Genomic DNA, 17,110 nt, shown 5'->3' with positions numbered 1-17,110 from the left:
ATTAGCTTTTAAAAAACCAATGAAATTCATTGAAAAAACCATAGGTTATAGACCATATATAGTTAGGAATTAGCATTTACAAAACCTTGAAAATTCACTGAAAAAACCATAGGTTATAGACCATATATAGTTAGGAATTAGCATTTAAAAAACCTTATTTTACTCACACAAAACCAATGAAATTCCATATATAGTTAGTTGTACTAACTATATATCGCGCACCCGCAATCCACTGCTGATCATGTCACATATTACATCATTCATGACATGGTCAGTGACATCACTGATGACATCACTGATGACATCTCAAATGACATCACTGATGACATCACTGATGACATCTCAAATGACATCACTGATGACATCACTGATGACATCTCAAATGACATCACTAATGACATCACTGATGACATCACTGATGACATCTCAAATGACATCTCAAATGACATCACTGATGACATCTCATTTGACATTACTGATCACATCACTGATGACATCATTCATGTGATAATACGATGAACCTCTTCAGACTCTAATATAACCTTAGATACACTCAGTGTAAACACAGACTCGCAGATTGTCACTCATCCATGAAGTTACACACACACCTAGTCAGTCATGCAAACAATCAATCACACCTCCATTTCCTTAACTATACAGTTAAACACACCTTACTTATTCAAACATATACTAAACATATTTACTCACTTATACAATCCTGGATACAAGAGCACAATGATCCATACAGCCACTCACACATTCACTGGCTCTTATGCACAGTTATTTATATATGTCAACTCTCACATGTACTGTGTTTTACATATGTACTTACTTTGACATGTAGCACTGAGATATCCATTCACTCACCAATACAGTCATGCACACAGTCAACCACCCATACAGCTGTTTCCACATGCACTTTTGAACCCATACATTATGCACAGAGTCATACACCTTACCAGCCACCCACACACACTCTCAGTTTCCCATACAAATGCTTGGGCAACCAATCAATAACCCATATAGTTACTCATATAGCTACTGATCAACACATGCAGCAGTTTACAGAACAACAGACATAATGATGCACAAATTAAGACAGTTTAGTCACTAACCCATGCACTCAATGAGACACATTTAACCACTCACTCATACAGTCAGTCATGCACCTACTAAATCCTTCATCCAGACACTTATACATCCACTCATTCTTCAATATGTAAGACATATTTTAACTTTACAGAAAAATACAGTCACTGGATGTTGTCATCAGTGATGTCATCAATGATGTCATTTGAGATGTCATCAGTGATGTCATCAGTGATGTCATTTGAGATGTCATCAGTGATGTCATCAGTGATGTCATTTGAGATGTCATCAGTGATGTCATCAGTGATGTCACTGACCATGTCATGAATGATGTAATATGTGACATGATCAGCAGTGGATTGCGGGTGCGCGATATATAGTTAGTACAACTAACTATATATGGAATTTCATTGGTTTTGTGTGAGTAAAATAAGGTTTTTTAAATGCTAATTCCTAACTATATATGGTCTATAACCTATGGTTTTTTCAGTGAATATATATATATATATATATATATATATATATATATTACCTACTGGCGGTCGCCAGTAGGTATATATAGTTAGGATTTTTTCTCTATGGGTTTTTTGAAAATTCTATGTCTAATAACTTTGGCGTTTGTGGACGGAATTGGCTGAAATTTTCTGGAAAATGGAACATTTTGTTTCTGAGCAGCCACTGGAAATTTGGGGGGAGTTGGTCCAGGGGGGGCCGAGAAAAAAGGGGGGTCCCAAAACGTGTTTTTAACATTGAGTTTTCCATAGGGCGGTTAGCCTCACTTTTAGCCCGAACGGCTGAATGGATTTGCACGAAACTTGGCAAAATTGTAGGGACTGGTAGCCCGATGTGCCTTTTCTAGGTCTCAATATATGTGCTTCAGTGGATTTTGAGAAATTAACGTTCAAAAAAAGATATATATCTGTAAGCGCGGACCAGGCAGCGCCCCGGTACGCGTACTTGACGCGTAACGGAACTTCGCGTAGCGAAGTTGATTGGCTCTCCGGTGTCTGTCAACATTCTAAACAGTCCGGAGCGGCCGCCATCTTGTCTCTCGGTAGGATCGAGAGACAAGAGGAGGTCAAAAGCGAAGGGGCAAATGACCTTAAGGGGGCATAGTAGATACTCCCTGACCCCCTAGGTTTGATGTGGAGGCTTTAAAGGGGCCCCGCTAAGCAAAAAAAAAAAAAAATTTTTTTTGTTTTTTTTCGTGGTTAGCGCCCGGTACGCGAACCGGGAAGCGTACTGGGGAGCGTATCACAATAAAAAATGAATGATAGACTTTTCAAATGCTGTATGTTAATTGATTGTTGGTTTTGTTGATTATTTTTTTTTTTTTTTAAACTTTTTTTATTGTGTTTCATAATTTATTAAACTTTCTAACATTTCATTGTCAGAAATTTCATAATCATGGAATATAGATTGTAGTCTCTGAGGTTGTAAAATGTCCTCATTTGCAAGGAGGTTATCTACTGCTTGCACACATTGCAGTAGTTCTTGGTCCCATGTTTCATCCATAAATTCAATCTCATTTGGATCAATGATTTCTGTGTTGGACTCTGGAAGGACAATTTCAAATGAAATGTTTTGTTCACTTTCCATTTTTCCTGAAATTTGCATAAAAAAATATATATTAGTAGAGGTAGGGCACTGTTGGGATTAATTTTAGATAGGCAGTTTTTATCAGAGAATTTATCTTTGGGCAGTGTATAGTATCAGAGTGGAAGTAGGAATATAAAAAAGTGTATCTAAATTTATAAGTACTACAGAGGGATAGTATATAACTAACAGAAAAAGTTTGCCATATTAACTTAAAGTGCACAATATACTTCAGTTTTAAAAATAACAACTTACCTTTAAAAAGAAGTTGAAGTTATTAATGAAAATCCAAATGAAATGTACACCAGGAAGTAGTAGTCAAAATGGCTGTGTTTCCTTCTCTTCCTTTATATATATTCGGGTACATAACCAATCAAATATCATGTAAAAAAAGTAGAAAATGAAAGTAACATTTTAATTGGTTGTCAATTCCAACACTTCAGATGTGTTTTGTGAAGTAATTTACCTCACGGTATTTAGAGAGGACTACAGGCTAAATGGCTAAATGGAATTCCAATCAAATTTGTGAAAATGGTAGGGATTGGTATGTAGTATGAGCTATTCTATATTTGGTGAAATTGTCTCCAGTGGCTTTTCTGTGAACTACTTTCCCACCTTTTTTGATGGTGTGCTTCCCAGGAAGCGACCCGGTACGCGAACCGTTGAGCGCCTCGGTTCGCGGACCTTAAGCGTTCCGGGAGTCCACCATTTTGTGTTTCGGTCGAATTATGATACAAGATGGAGGGCAAATAATGTTCAGAATGGGTAGAAGGGGGCACGGTAGACTTATCTTGACCCCCTAGGTTTTGTGAGGGTGGCTGAGGAGGCCCATATGTGCGGAAAAAAAAACATTTTTTTTAAAAATTTCGCGAGGTTAGCTCCCGGTACGCGTACCGGGTAGCGCACCAGGGAGCGTATTTTGTTGAAAATTAGTGAAAATAGTTAGAGTAAAAAAATAATTGTGAGTGATTAGATGTAGGGTAGCTCTGAGAAGAGCTTTTGGGTTTATGGTACATTTAGGTACTTATAAGTAGGTACCAATGCACATTCTTAAATTCAGAGTGAAAACTCTGTTGCCCTCATCTGAGAAGTGAACTCCATCTCCTCTGTAGATATCTTGCATGTAGTAACGCAAGTTATTGTTGTACAGGGAGCCCATTCCATGGTCTCTCATGTAAGCTGAAACAGATTTGTTTACATGCTTCCTCGACTTCTCAATTTGTGGACAAAATTGGTTTGACCACCTCCATTTCTGTCTTTGGCATATATTTGAATATACCAAGGCAGTCTGAGGAAAAAGTGCCATTAATTGCTCAAAGGTGTCCTTTAAAAGCATTTCCAGACCTACACCAGTCAAAGTGCCCAAGTCATTACCTCCACAGTGCACAATTAACAGGTCAGGTTTTGGCAAATGCATAAAGGTTTTCACCAATGGTATCAATTGGTGACATTTTAATCCTCTCTGGCCAAACCACTTAATTTCCACATCTTGTAAATTGAGGTTAGGTAAATTTCTGCTTTCAACGTACCTTTGAGCCCAGTGAATATAACTATGACCAACAATCCAGACAGAAAACATGGTGAGAGAAGGTTCTCCTGCAGTCAGATGAAGTGTGGCAATGAAATGGCAGTTGAAAAAATGTGAGTTTGAAATGAAAAAAACTGTGGAGTTTCTGTGTTCATGAAGTAGTAACAGTGATTGGTGGATTTTGATTGATGAAAACAGAAAGTTAGGGTGTAGAGATGTGTTCTTTGAAAGATGTATTTTGAGTGGTCAATAAAAAATCATTAAATGAAAGAAAGCACTGGATATGCAGGTGCACTGAGAGTTCAGAGTTCAATTGCAACATTGTTGTGTGAATTTGCAAACACCAGAGTTTCTCCAAGAGGTGGTTGCTATGGAAAATAGGCAGAAAGGGCAGAGGGGGAAGGGTTTTCATTTGAAAAAAAGTGAGGGAAGAGTTTTGATTGGGTGACATGAGAAATATGTGTGAAGAATTACACCATTTCTGTGCTTTTGATAGCTGCAGACTCTGGAGTGCATACCTTTTGCTCTGCTGAAGACAAATTGGTGTGTTTCTGAGACTGTTTTCAAACTCAAAGTATTTGCTAAGGTGAGAAAATATTTCTTTACTTTAGATAGAGAATAGTGTGCTTTAAGGAGAAAATTATGATTTATGTGGCGCAATTTGCTAGTAAATATGCTCTCACATGTGCATGGAAATTTTTGATTTTGAATGTTTCTGTTATATAGCCATGTTAAAAGTGACTCAACCATGCTGGAAAGTCAATCAAAAAATGATTTCATGTATTTTAATGACATTTTAAGTCATTTTCTGATGTGCAGTGTTTAGAAATTATGATTTGAAAATCGTTTTTGTGGAAAAGGAATTGTTTTTAAAATCATGACAAGGAAATAATGGTGTATGGTTATTTATAAGGCAATTGACTGTCCTTGATGTTATTTTTCTCATTTTAGTGTAAGACCTTTCTCTGTGGCGCAAATTGCTTGTAAATATGCTCTTACATGTGCATGAAAATTTTAATTATCAATGTTTGTGTTACATAGCCATGATAAAAGTGAACCAACCATGCAGGAAAGCCAATAAAAAAACGCTTTCATGTGTTTCAATGACATTTTAAGTCATTTTCTCATGTGCAGTTTTTTGAAATTATGATCTGAAAATCGTTTTTGGGAAAAAGGAATTGTTTTTAAATTCAAGAGAAGGACATAATGGTGTATGGTTCTTTATAAGGCAATTGACTGTCCCTGATGTTATTTTTCCCATTTTAATGTCAGACCTTTCTTTGTGGCGCAAATTGCTTGTAAATATGCTCCCACCTGTACATTGAAAATTTTGATTTTGAATGTTTATGTTACATAGCCATGTTTAAAGTGACCCTACCATGCAGGAAAGCCAATCAAAATACGCTTTTATGTGTCTTAAGGACAATTTAAGTAATTTTCCCATGTGTAGTGTTTTGAAGTTATGATTTGAAAATCGTTTTTGAGGTAAAGGAATGTTGTTAAAATTTATGTTCGCCATATGCCCCCAAATTTCTTTCTCAGGGTTGCAGCAGGGTGCTCTTGAGACACCCCTGCACTTTTGGAATAAATTCCTAATTTGTGATGAGCAAATTGTTAATCGCAAATTGCACCTTCATTTATATGAGCCTCCTAGCCCATGGAAATGAATGGGTAATTTGCAATTAGCAATTTTCTCATCGCAAATTTGGAATGGTAAAGAATCGCTATTTATTCCTTAAAATTCGCTTTTTTGGAAATGCAAAATAGTTATATGATACATATGGCGGTTGATGTCTAACAAGATAAGAAGCTTATGGATACATTTATGATGACTGGTGCAATGAAGTAGAAATCACTTACTTCATTGGTAGGCCTTTACAATAAATTATCTCCTCTGTATTCTTCATCAAGCATAACTTTAATCTGCAATCCTGAGTAGGCCTCACCTTAAACAAACCTCTGGATAGGCCACATCTTATTGTCATCCTGATTTAATCATTTATAATTCTAGGGACAGATTTATGATAGGTGTATACCTCTTTTGTGCCACTTAGAAAACATTGTCCATGGGGAAATGAATTAAAATGTCATTAAGACACATGAATGTGTTTTTTTTAAACGTTTGCAATTTTTTTGGGTCACTTTCAACATGGCTATGTGTCTGAAACAGTCAAAATCTAAATTTGCAATGCACTGGTGGGAGCATATTTACAAGGAATGTGCTTCATGGGGAAAGGTCTTATAATGTAATATGGGAAAAATGACATTAGAGATACTGAAATGCCTTATAGAGAAGCATACACCATTATGTCCTTGTCATAAATTTGCAAACCATTACTTTTCCCCAAAAACGATTTTCAAATTATATTTAGAAAACAGTGCACATGTGGAAATTACTTAAAATGTCAATAATTCAAAAATTGTGATTCCTTAAATGCAATGTATAAAAAAAAAATATGTAAAAAATGATATTAAGGATTTGGAAACTACCACCAACTTGTAGTTTGTGGTAATTTGCGAATTCTTTTCAAAAAGAATTTTTTTTTTAAAAAAAAAAAGGTCCCATATGACGCCCATACATGCCATTAGGGCATGTAGGTGTGCCATGTGCTCCCAAATTTCTTTTTCAGGGGTGCAGCAGGTTGTTCTTGAGATACCCCTGCACGCTTGAAAAAAATCCTATTTTGTGATGAGCTAATTGCTAATCACAACTTGCAACATTAATTCCTATGAGCCTCCTAGCCTATGGAAATGAATGGGTAATTTGCAATTAGCAATTTGCTCATTGCAAATTAGGAATAGTAAAGAATCGCTATTTATTCCTTAAAATTTGCTATTTATAATATGTAAAATATTTTGATGATACATATGGCAGTTCATCTGTAACAAGATAAGAAGCTTAGGGATAGATTTATGATGAGTGGCGCATCCCCAGGGATGTGACAGTCATCCTGCGCCACTGTTCCGCCACCCATGGTGTGCTGCATTTACAATGCGGCGCAGCATGGGGCAAAAAAGGCACAGATGTGTGACGCATCTGTGCTGTAAAGGTGGCGCATTGCTGGAGTTGTATCGTAAGTGCGATGCAGCTCCAGCAAGGATCAGGGGTGCCCCATCTATACAATGCTGCGTCAAGACCTATGCCAGCTTCAAGCAGGTGCAGGGTTTTGAAGCAGCTTTCTCCTATCTGATTGTAAATGCGGCACACCATGGGTGGTAAAGCAGTGGTGCACATTAACTGGTGCATGCCTGGGGATGTGCCATTTAATATAAATCTGCACTTTAACATTTGAGTATGTGCAGGGGACACAGAGTCGTTGAGGCTTATCCAAGGTTAAGAACAGATGAGTCCTGTCCAGTGAAAAATTAGACATAGGCTTCACCTGCTCAGCATCGCTGGACATGGCTAAATAATAGCTGCAAAATGTTACTCTTGTTAAATAATTTTACTATTATAATCTGTGAGATTTGTCTCTTACTCTGCAACATCTCATTGTTGTTGTCTTTCTTTAAAGATAAAGACAACCTCAACATGAGCGACAATCTGCAATCAGTTGATTTTGACCTCATCATTGAACTTGTAATTGAAACATCAGTGGATGTTGATCCATTGGATGATTTAAATCCTGAGGATGAAGAAGAGCGTGATGAGGATGCAGATTTGTCCGAATTATATGATATAGGATGGGAAGATGACCTGCTTGAGCCTTTGGAATTATAAACATTTATTTTTAAAATTTATAATGAATAAAAAGTAAAAAGGTAAACCGTTTAATTTAAAAATAAAGACACCTTCAAAAACAGGTTATGTGTAGTGTCTTCAATAAAATATTAAAATATGCTCATAAAATTAGATCAGATTCACATATAAAATAGCATAGGTAACATAAATATAAATCTCATTTCTTTTCTGCTACTTCTGTATTGTAAATTTGCAAGGACTAAAAAATCTTCTATTTAAAATGTCAAGTAGTGTGTTATGTTTTTGATCACTATTACTGATTTACTGTTTGATAATATTTTTTTATTAACATTTTTATTATATTTTTCCTCAGATTCAACTATGCCTACAAAAATAAGAGAGATGAAGGCTGCAAAACGTCAAAGACAGCAGGAGAAAAAAAAAATGCAGCAGTCCTCTAACAAAAAGATTTCTCAAGCGATGAAGAAAGCACCGGGTAAGAGCTCTAAATATTTCATAAAAAATATTTCAAATAAAAAAAATATTAGTACAGAAAATGTTTCAATCCATAACAACACAAGTAAATCAAATGGAAAGAAAAGGACAAATGAAAATGTTACTGCTAGAGCAAGAGATAAATCTGTGCATGATAGTAGAAGGAAACAACAGTTTACGGAGATTCGTAAACGAATGTTCCGTAACAGGATAATTGGCAATTTGTTAAAAAATATTAAGAAAGGTCAACAGAAATTAGTTTTTTATAGGAGAAAAAAAAAAGTTGAGAAAGTTATTGATCAGGCTTTTGAAATTAAACGTAAGTTATTTATTTTGATAATCAATAGAATTAGGAAGCTAAACAAGGCAATTTTTGATTTCAAAAGAAATAGTAGATGGAAGAGAATAGTTAATCGTAGTAATTTTTGTGAAGTTTTTTCTGGAGAATGGATACATAGTTCAAGCTGTGAGGCATTTTTTAATGAAGAGAGTTATTTCCAGGATAATGATTTGGTGCATGCAGTTGACATCAGTGGTCGTGCTTATGAAGTGAAAGATGGTTGTCCAGTTGAAAAAGAAAAACTTGTGACAACAGAGGCAGAAGAGTTGTTAGGTAATGAGGTTTTAGGAAGACGTGCTAAGGGTCCTGTGTACACCTGGAAGTGTAGTAGTATTTGCAGTGTGCGACAGGATTCTATCAATTTGCTTTGTGATTTTGTACGGTCATTTAACAAGAAAAGTTTGAAGCAGAAAATGAGGTTGTTGCAAGAATTAGATCCTTGCAGAGTGAGAGAAGTGACAGGTTTGCATGGTCATTCACTGGCTTGTCTTTCCAGGAGAGTATGCCAGAGTGTTTTTCATCATTTCAGGATGCTAGCAGTGCATCATAACAAAGTGAGGAAGTTAGTTAGACTGTTGTATTATGCTAAGAGTCCAGCAATTATGCTGAAACAATTATGTGCTGCTCTTCTGCATGGTTCTGAAATAGATGTGAGGAATATATGTGAAGAAATTGAGTTTTGTTACTTTGGAAGTAAAGAGGAGAATGTTGAAATTGAGCAAGAAATAGAGGGTCATTTGGAAGATACTGTACATGTTTCCAGTACAGATAATTTCCAGAGGGAAATTGCGACGTTTGACATGAAATCAAGTGAGAGGCCTAATTTCACTTGTGTGTGTTGTCGACGCACTTATTATAAGAATCAGACTAAGTTAGTGGATTTATATGCAAAAAGTGAAAGGGAAAATAATAGTGAATGGAAGGATTTTGCAACATACTTGATGGTAGAAAATTGTTTTGATTTGGGATTGGATCAACGTGTGTGTACTTATTGTTGTAACAAATTAAAACAAAACCAGATGCCTGCTAGAGCAGTTCATAATAATCTGGAATTGGTTGAGATTCCTTCTGAATTGAAGGACTTAAATACTTATGAATCTATTTTGATTCAAAGTATCCATCCCTTTCAGGCTATTGTAAGAATGGAGCCAAAGACAGGGAAATTGCCTCCATCAGATTTACAGAGAGGATTAAAGGGAAGAGTTGTTTATTTGCCTCTAGATTTGAAGAAAAACATTAACACAATTGGAGTAGAAAAAGTGGAAGAGGAACCTCTGGTTATCTTAGTTAATGGGGTTCCGACAAAGAATAAGAAAATATGGCAAGATTTAGTAGATGTTAGGAAAGTTAAAAAGGCAACATTGTATTTGAAAAAAAATAATAAATACTATAAGAATGTATATGTTGAAGAAGAGGAAGTAAGTGAGGAAGAGGATAGCGATTTGTGTGCTGGTCAAATTGAGAAAGTAGAACTCTCTACTAGTGAGGAAATATATGAACATTATAGTGTTCATCCTTTGCATTCAAAGGAAGTCATGGGGAATGCTATTGAGTTGTTTCAAATGAAACAAGCCAAAGGGAGTCCCATTAGTGTTTGGGAGCAAAGTTTGGAAGCTCGGTGTTTCCCACAGCTTTTTCCAACAGGTCAGGGAGGAAGATATGATGAGCGACCTCATCAAATTCCTGCTTCTGAATACCGGACTTTGCGATTGTATGCAGGAGATGCTAGGTTTCGACAATGCATTCCATATTTGTTTCATCTCCTGTTTGAAAGCGATCTGTCTGGACTGTCATATGCAGTGAACCACATCTTGAAAAGTGGTATACACATGCAAAACATCTCGGCAAGTGATTTTATGGATAAAGTGAATGTCCAAGATAGTATTTTGGATTCTCACCTGATTAATCTCATGGCGTGTCAGCGTGGTACTAATGAGTACTGGTACCGTCGTCATGGTGATTTAAAATGTATGCTGAGGAACTTAGGTACTCCCACATGGTTCCTCACTCTGAGCTGTGCCGAGTATGGCTGGGAAGACTTACTTGAATTTCTACGAGAGGCAAATGCTAACGTAGAAAACATCGAATTCAAGACACCCGGAGAACTGTGCTCTTTGGATCCAGTCAATGTATGTAGGTACTTCAATCATAGATTTGAAGCTATGATGTCTTTCATCATGAATAAGAAGAATCCACCTCTTGGAGAGGTGTTGGATTTCTTCTGGAGAAAGGAGTACCAAGCAAGAGGTGCTCCTCATATACATATGTTGCTGTGGATCAAGGATGCACCTAAATTTGGAACGGATCCAGATGACTCAGTGATGAGTTTCATCCAACAGTATTCTACGTGTGCTGTTCCAAACGCAAAGGAGAAGAAAAGCCTAAGAGAAAAAGTTCTGCGTTTCCAAAGCCATCGATGTGGAAAGTACTGCCGTCGTAAATTCCGAAACAAGGACAAGTTCTACACTAAATGTCGTTTCGGCTATCCACGACCGGTGATTTCTAAAGGAAGAGTAAACAGTTTGATGTCTTCGCTGCGACACAATGTCATGAAGAAATCACCTAAAAACACTTACAATTTGAAGAGGAACGAAGAGTCCAAGTACATCAACGACTACAACCCGGTGATTTTGTCCATGTGGAATGCTAACATGGATATACAGTTTGTGGCTGATAACTGTATGGCTGTGGCTCGGTATGTGACGTCTTACATCACCAAAAAAGAGAAGACAGAATTGAAGGATATGTGGGAGGACATTTCCCATGAAAAGAGCCTCAGCAAGAAGTTGTACAGTTTCAGTCTGAAGATGTTGTCGCATCGAGAAATCGGAGCGTACGAATGTTCTGACCGGTTGTCTTCAGCAAGTCTCTATGCCAAGTCCAGGAGTATCGTTTGGGCGAGTCTTGGTCTTGCTGCAACGCGTAATCGAGTTCTCAAACCTGTGCGGGAAATTGAGTATTTGGCGGAAAAGGAGCCAAACAGTACCGACATTTTGAAGACCAACATGTTGGATACATATTATCCAAATCGAAGCAGTCACCTCGAGAATGTTTGTCTGTATGAGGTTCTGCAAAATTACATGTTCAAGAGGAACATCAAAGAAGATACTGAGAAAGGAGTGTATGCTGTAATAGGAAGTGAGGGATGTCTGGTGAAGCAAAGAAAATGCCACTTGATAAACCATCGAAAATTGAGTGGCGAATCTCCTGAAAAAAAGGAGTTTTTCTATTTAGCACTTTTGCAACTTTTCAAGCCTTGGCGTGCAGAAGAGGAACTGCTTGGAGATTTCCTCTGTTATGAAGACTCTTTCAATGCCGCCAAGGAGACCATAGAATGTCCTGCTTTTCCCAAATATGTAGAAATGTTGAATGCGGAAATTGAGCAGGAAGCAACAATTGCAGCCGAGATTGCCAGAGACAGTTCTCAGGACAGTCAGAGTTCTGCTTCATTGAGTCAGGATCCACTAGGAGGACCTCTTATTGAAAATGAAGCTGCCACTGCTATGAATGAGGTGGAAAGAGCCATGGCACATGCTCAAGAGGATGTGGTTAACTTAGAAGAGTTGGAAAGGCAACTCAACGTTGAGCAGAGGAAAATATATGACGAAGTTACCATGCAAATTGATCATGGATTAAGTCATGATAAGAAAGAGTGCTCATGTACGTCGTTGAAGCCTGTCCGACTGTACGTGAGTGGAGAAGCGGGAACTGGAAAAAGTTTCCTCATTAAAGCAATTTCATGCTATTTGCAGGAAAGGACAGAGTCATCGCTGTCTTGTGTTGTCACTGCTCCAACTGGACTGGCAGCACATAATATTAAAGGGATTACTTTACATCGTTTACTGATGCTGCCAGTGGAGCATGACAACAAATTAGAATATCACAAGCTATCTGGAGATGCTTGTTTTGAAGTTTCAAGAATCTTGAGGAAAATGAAACTTCTTATCATTGACGAAGTAAGCATGGTTTCCAATGTCATGCTTGCCTTTGTGCATTTGAGGATGCAAGAAGTTCTCAAAACAGAGTATGATGTGTTATTTGGTGGCAAACACATCATTGTTTTCGGAGATCTTCTGCAGCTGACACCAGTGAAAGGGCAACCTGTGTTCAAAATGCTCACGCATGAAGATACCAGGAAGTGCCTAGGCAGCATTGGCAACGTCAATATATGGTTAAACTTCAATTATGCTGAACTGCATGAAAATATGCGTCAGGCAAAGGATGAAGTTTACAAGACTATTCTACAAGATGTTAGAATTGGAAAAGTGACCGAGCATGGAAAAGAAGCTTTACATGCACGATTACTGTCAAATTTATATCCAGAACAAGATGTTGTGCCTGAGAATATTTTTCAGAAAATTACTGATAAGAAATCTGGAATATGTTTGATGCCAACTCTTGCAGAATGTGCCAAATTTAACAACAAAATGTTGCATTTAGAAAAGCAAGAGATTGTGAAAGTGGAAGCTATTGATAGAGTACAGCATATGGGATCAACAATTATTTTGTCTGAGAATCTGAAATCAAAATTGGATTCATTAGAGAAGACTATATCTAAAACTGCAGGTTTTGAAAAGACTCTGAATGTGTGCTTGAACTGCCGTATAATTTTAAGAAGGAATTTACATGTTGAAAGAGGTCTGGTAAATGGATCAATGGGTAATGTTGTTGATTTTGTGAAATACAGAAATAGAGATGGAATTGAATTTTTAAAAATTAAATTTGATGGCATTGAGGAAGTACAGCTAATTGCTCGTTGTTCTGCTAGATTTTTGCTTGTAAAAGACTTATATGTTCGCCGTAAGCAGTTCCCTGTTTGCTTGGCATATGCGGTGACAATTCATAAATCGCAAGGTTTAAGTGTAGACACTGCATTGGTGAATATTGGCAGTTCTGTGTTCAAGGAGGGTATGGCATATGTGGCATTGTCACGAGTTAGAACTTTATCGGGATTGTACTTGATTGAGTGTGATGTCAGAAACATTTGTGCAGATCTAGATTGTGTTAAGGAATACAATAGGTTAAGAAGAGAGTATGCGCCACATTTGCCTCAGTTTCCTTTGTTTGAGAAACGTCTGGTAGGCCGGAAACGAAGAAATGAGAACAATACTGGGGAGGTTGTAGCAAAAAGACAAAAAGTGAATGAACCTAAAATTACAAGCAGAAACAAAGAGGATTCTGTTGAAGATGTTGTTGGTTTTCAGTTTGAAAACAGTTCTGGTGTCAACTGCTATGCTAATGTAGTAATGAATGTTTTGTTTTCTCTAAAAAATGTAAAAGAAGAGATTGTGGTCAATTCTGATCAAAGATTTTGCAGTTTGTTGAATTCTGTGTTAGAGAAATGTAGCACAGATAGAACAAAAATAGAAAGTGTGTCTGAAATTCGAAACCTGTTAGACAGATGTTCAGGGCAAACACAATTCTCTCAAAATATTCAGCAAGATTGTCAGGAGTTTTTAATGTATATGCTTGATGTATTACATGCTGAAGGTGTAGATGTAGATCAGCTGTTTGGGCTTTCTTATCAATGGCAGCATGACTGCGAGAACTGTATGGTATCAAGTACTACTAGTGTAGACTCAGAAAGATTTATATATTTAACTTTGCCAGACAGTAAATCAGTCTCCTTTAATAAGCTAGTAAACGCTGCTAATCACAGCATGGAGTGTAGCCAATGTAAATCTGAAATGATGTCCACATTATTTATACGAAAATATGGCCAGTACGTCATTTTAATGTTCCAACGATGTAGGCCTGATGGAACAAAATTGACAACTTTAATAAAAAAATTTGTAGCTTCGCAGTTGTCAATATCAGGAAGGACTTTTGTAACTACAGCAATTATATATCATGACGGCCCTTCAATATCATCAGGACATTACACAGCTTATTTAAAGTCTAGAAATGGCTGGTCATTCTGCAATGATTCTGTTTTAATTTTCAAAAAAAAATTGCCGTATGACCTTAAAAACTCTTACCTGGTGTTTTTAAAACCAAAATTTTAGGAAAATAATCTCGGGATATGATCTGTGGAATTTCAAGAAGTTCTAATGGCTCCTACACAATTTGGCCTTGAGGATAAGTGTAGTTCAGAGACATAACTTCTAATCAAAGGATTGGACATTATGGAGATGTATGTGCACTTTAAATGAGTTCAGAAAAATTGTTTCTTTTCATAAGCTAATTGAAGCAGCCAATCAAAACATGGAGTAGAGGGAATGTAAGTCTGCAATGCTGTCTACTGTTTTACATTGCTTTGTGATTAAAAGTGATGTAGAGAATTAAATAATTGTAGTACTCATAGAGGTAGTGTAAGTCTGCTTCATATTAAGCAGTATCAGTGTCATAGGAAATGTAGAACATGACTGACCAAGAAGGGGAAGATATTATTATTCCAGGATTGTGAAAATGATCTTCAACATTTTAATTCTGAAAGTTGCGGAAATGCCAAATGATGGGATTGGCTTACAAGAAATCCAAGAGTTATAAATATCTCTGACTAGATTTGGCCTTGTGGAAAATAGTGGTAGAGAGCAAGAAGTCATTTATTGCATGTAACGTGTTTTTAAAAACGATGGAGCTTTTCTTTCAGAAAGTGGCGGGCTGAAAGTAATAACAGCACAAAAGAGTGTAAGCTGTTTATAGGACATCCTTGGACGTCATGGAAAGTAAGTTAACTTTAAGGAGTTCTGAATTTTATTTTCTGATGTTGTATGGGTTTTTTAAACACAATCATTTTGATTGTGTTTTTTTTTCCCCGCTGTTACATGATGAATACCTTCAAGTCACTGTTTTTAGTGAATTTTGATACATTCTGAGAACAGCAAAAATAAACCATTTAACATGTATAATTAATTCTGTACTGTTTGCATTTATGATGTATATGTAGAACTGTGTAGGAGGCATGGAGAAGGTGAGTTTTCTGTAAGTGTTAAATTTATTGTATGCAGTGCTGCACTTCTACGTAATCTTTCATATGCTGGACTACATCTGCACAATGAGATACCTAAGCAAAGGAAACACAAGTGATGTGATTGTGAAATGAGCAAAATAAATTGCACATATTTCAATTACATCACTTGAGTTTCCTATCATTACGAATCACATTGTGCAGATCAAGTTTAGGTCTGTCCAGGGAAACATAGGAGGTTTCTACTTTGTTGAAGAGTGCAGTGGACATGACTCACTTCATTAGTAGACTTTCACAGATATTATCTCCTCTGTACACTTCAACAAGTGTAAATCTCATCTTGAACTCTGAGTAGGCCTCACCTCAAACAAATCTCTGGATAGGAGACATGTTATTGGCATACTGAAGCGACACTTTTCTGAAACAAGAGCAATGCAAAAGATGCACCATGTTTTAAGATAGTCCTCACTTCATCTGCATCAAGATACTGTTAGTTTAAAATGTATATCTTTAGCATTGTGTAGAGGACCTGGAGAAGCAGAAGCTTCTGTCAGTGTCAAAGTTGTTGAAAAACTATTTGTCCTTCAATATTTTCCCTTGTCTTTTGTAATTTTTAAATACATATTTTAATTTTTTTTTAAATGTTGGTTCTCTCTTTCACAGATTGAAAGTATAGAAATAAAATGTGATTAATTTAACAGCAATTACAAGGTAAATAGTTGTACTCTTTTCGTTACATTTCTATCACATTCACCTACTATTAGATCCACTGCTTCACTTCTTTAATCCTCAGTTTCCTGCCTTTGCTACTTTCCTCATTCCTTTCTCTATTACCTATTTACTCAACTCCTTCCACTCTTTTTCTCAGTCCCTCTGTTCTCATAGTTTCTCAGTCTTGTTCACTCACTCCATCTCTATTACTCTTAGTGTCTGTGAATTACTTTCCCAACTTTTTTTTTTTGGGGACCGCTTCCTGGGAAGTTGCCCGGTTCGCAAACCAGCAGCGTTATGGCAGTCCACCATTTTGTGTTTCGTTCGAATCAAGATACAAGATGGAGGGCAAATAATGTTCAGAATAGGTAGAAGGGGGCACGGTAGATGTATCTTGACCCCCTTGGTTTTCTGAGGGTGGCTCAGGAGGACCATAGTTCTTCACTCTTGTTCACTCTCTCTGTTTCTATTAATGTCACTGTTTATGACTGATCAAAAAAATGTTTTTTAAAAAAGAACAGTAACTATAAGGGAAGGAAATAGACAGTTATGTTAAAAGAAAGACAGCTAAAGGGAGTAAACTAACGATACTGTTACCTACAATCCACTGCTGTTGATGTTACTGACCATGTCATGAATGATGTAATATGTGAAATCATCAACAGTGGATTGTAGGTAACAGTATCCTTATTTTACTCCCTAGAGCTGTCTTTCTTTTAACATAACTGTGTATTTCCTTCCCTTATAGTTACTGTTCTT

The 17,110-nt window shown here is 36.8% G+C and overlaps 1 long non-coding RNA gene across 1 annotated transcript; it reads left to right on the top strand.

Moving 5' to 3' along the window:
- The first annotated feature begins 8,267 nt into the window (after positions 1–8,267).
- LOC144761995 (uncharacterized) lies at positions 8,268–16,351 on the top strand. The gene is made up of 3 exons (XR_013595997.1): positions 8,268–8,391; positions 15,323–15,398; positions 16,304–16,351. It is a non-coding gene; the product is annotated as an uncharacterized LOC144761995 (long non-coding RNA).
- Positions 16,352–17,110: the final 759 nt, after the last annotated feature.

Source organism: Lissotriton helveticus, chromosome 6 (assembly GCF_964261635.1).
Source record: "Lissotriton helveticus chromosome 6, aLisHel1.1, whole genome shotgun sequence".
Taxonomy (NCBI): Eukaryota; Metazoa; Chordata; class Amphibia; order Caudata; family Salamandridae; genus Lissotriton; species Lissotriton helveticus.
The sequence above is the reverse complement of the archived record's forward strand: the minus strand, read 5'-3'. Positions and strand labels throughout refer to the sequence as shown.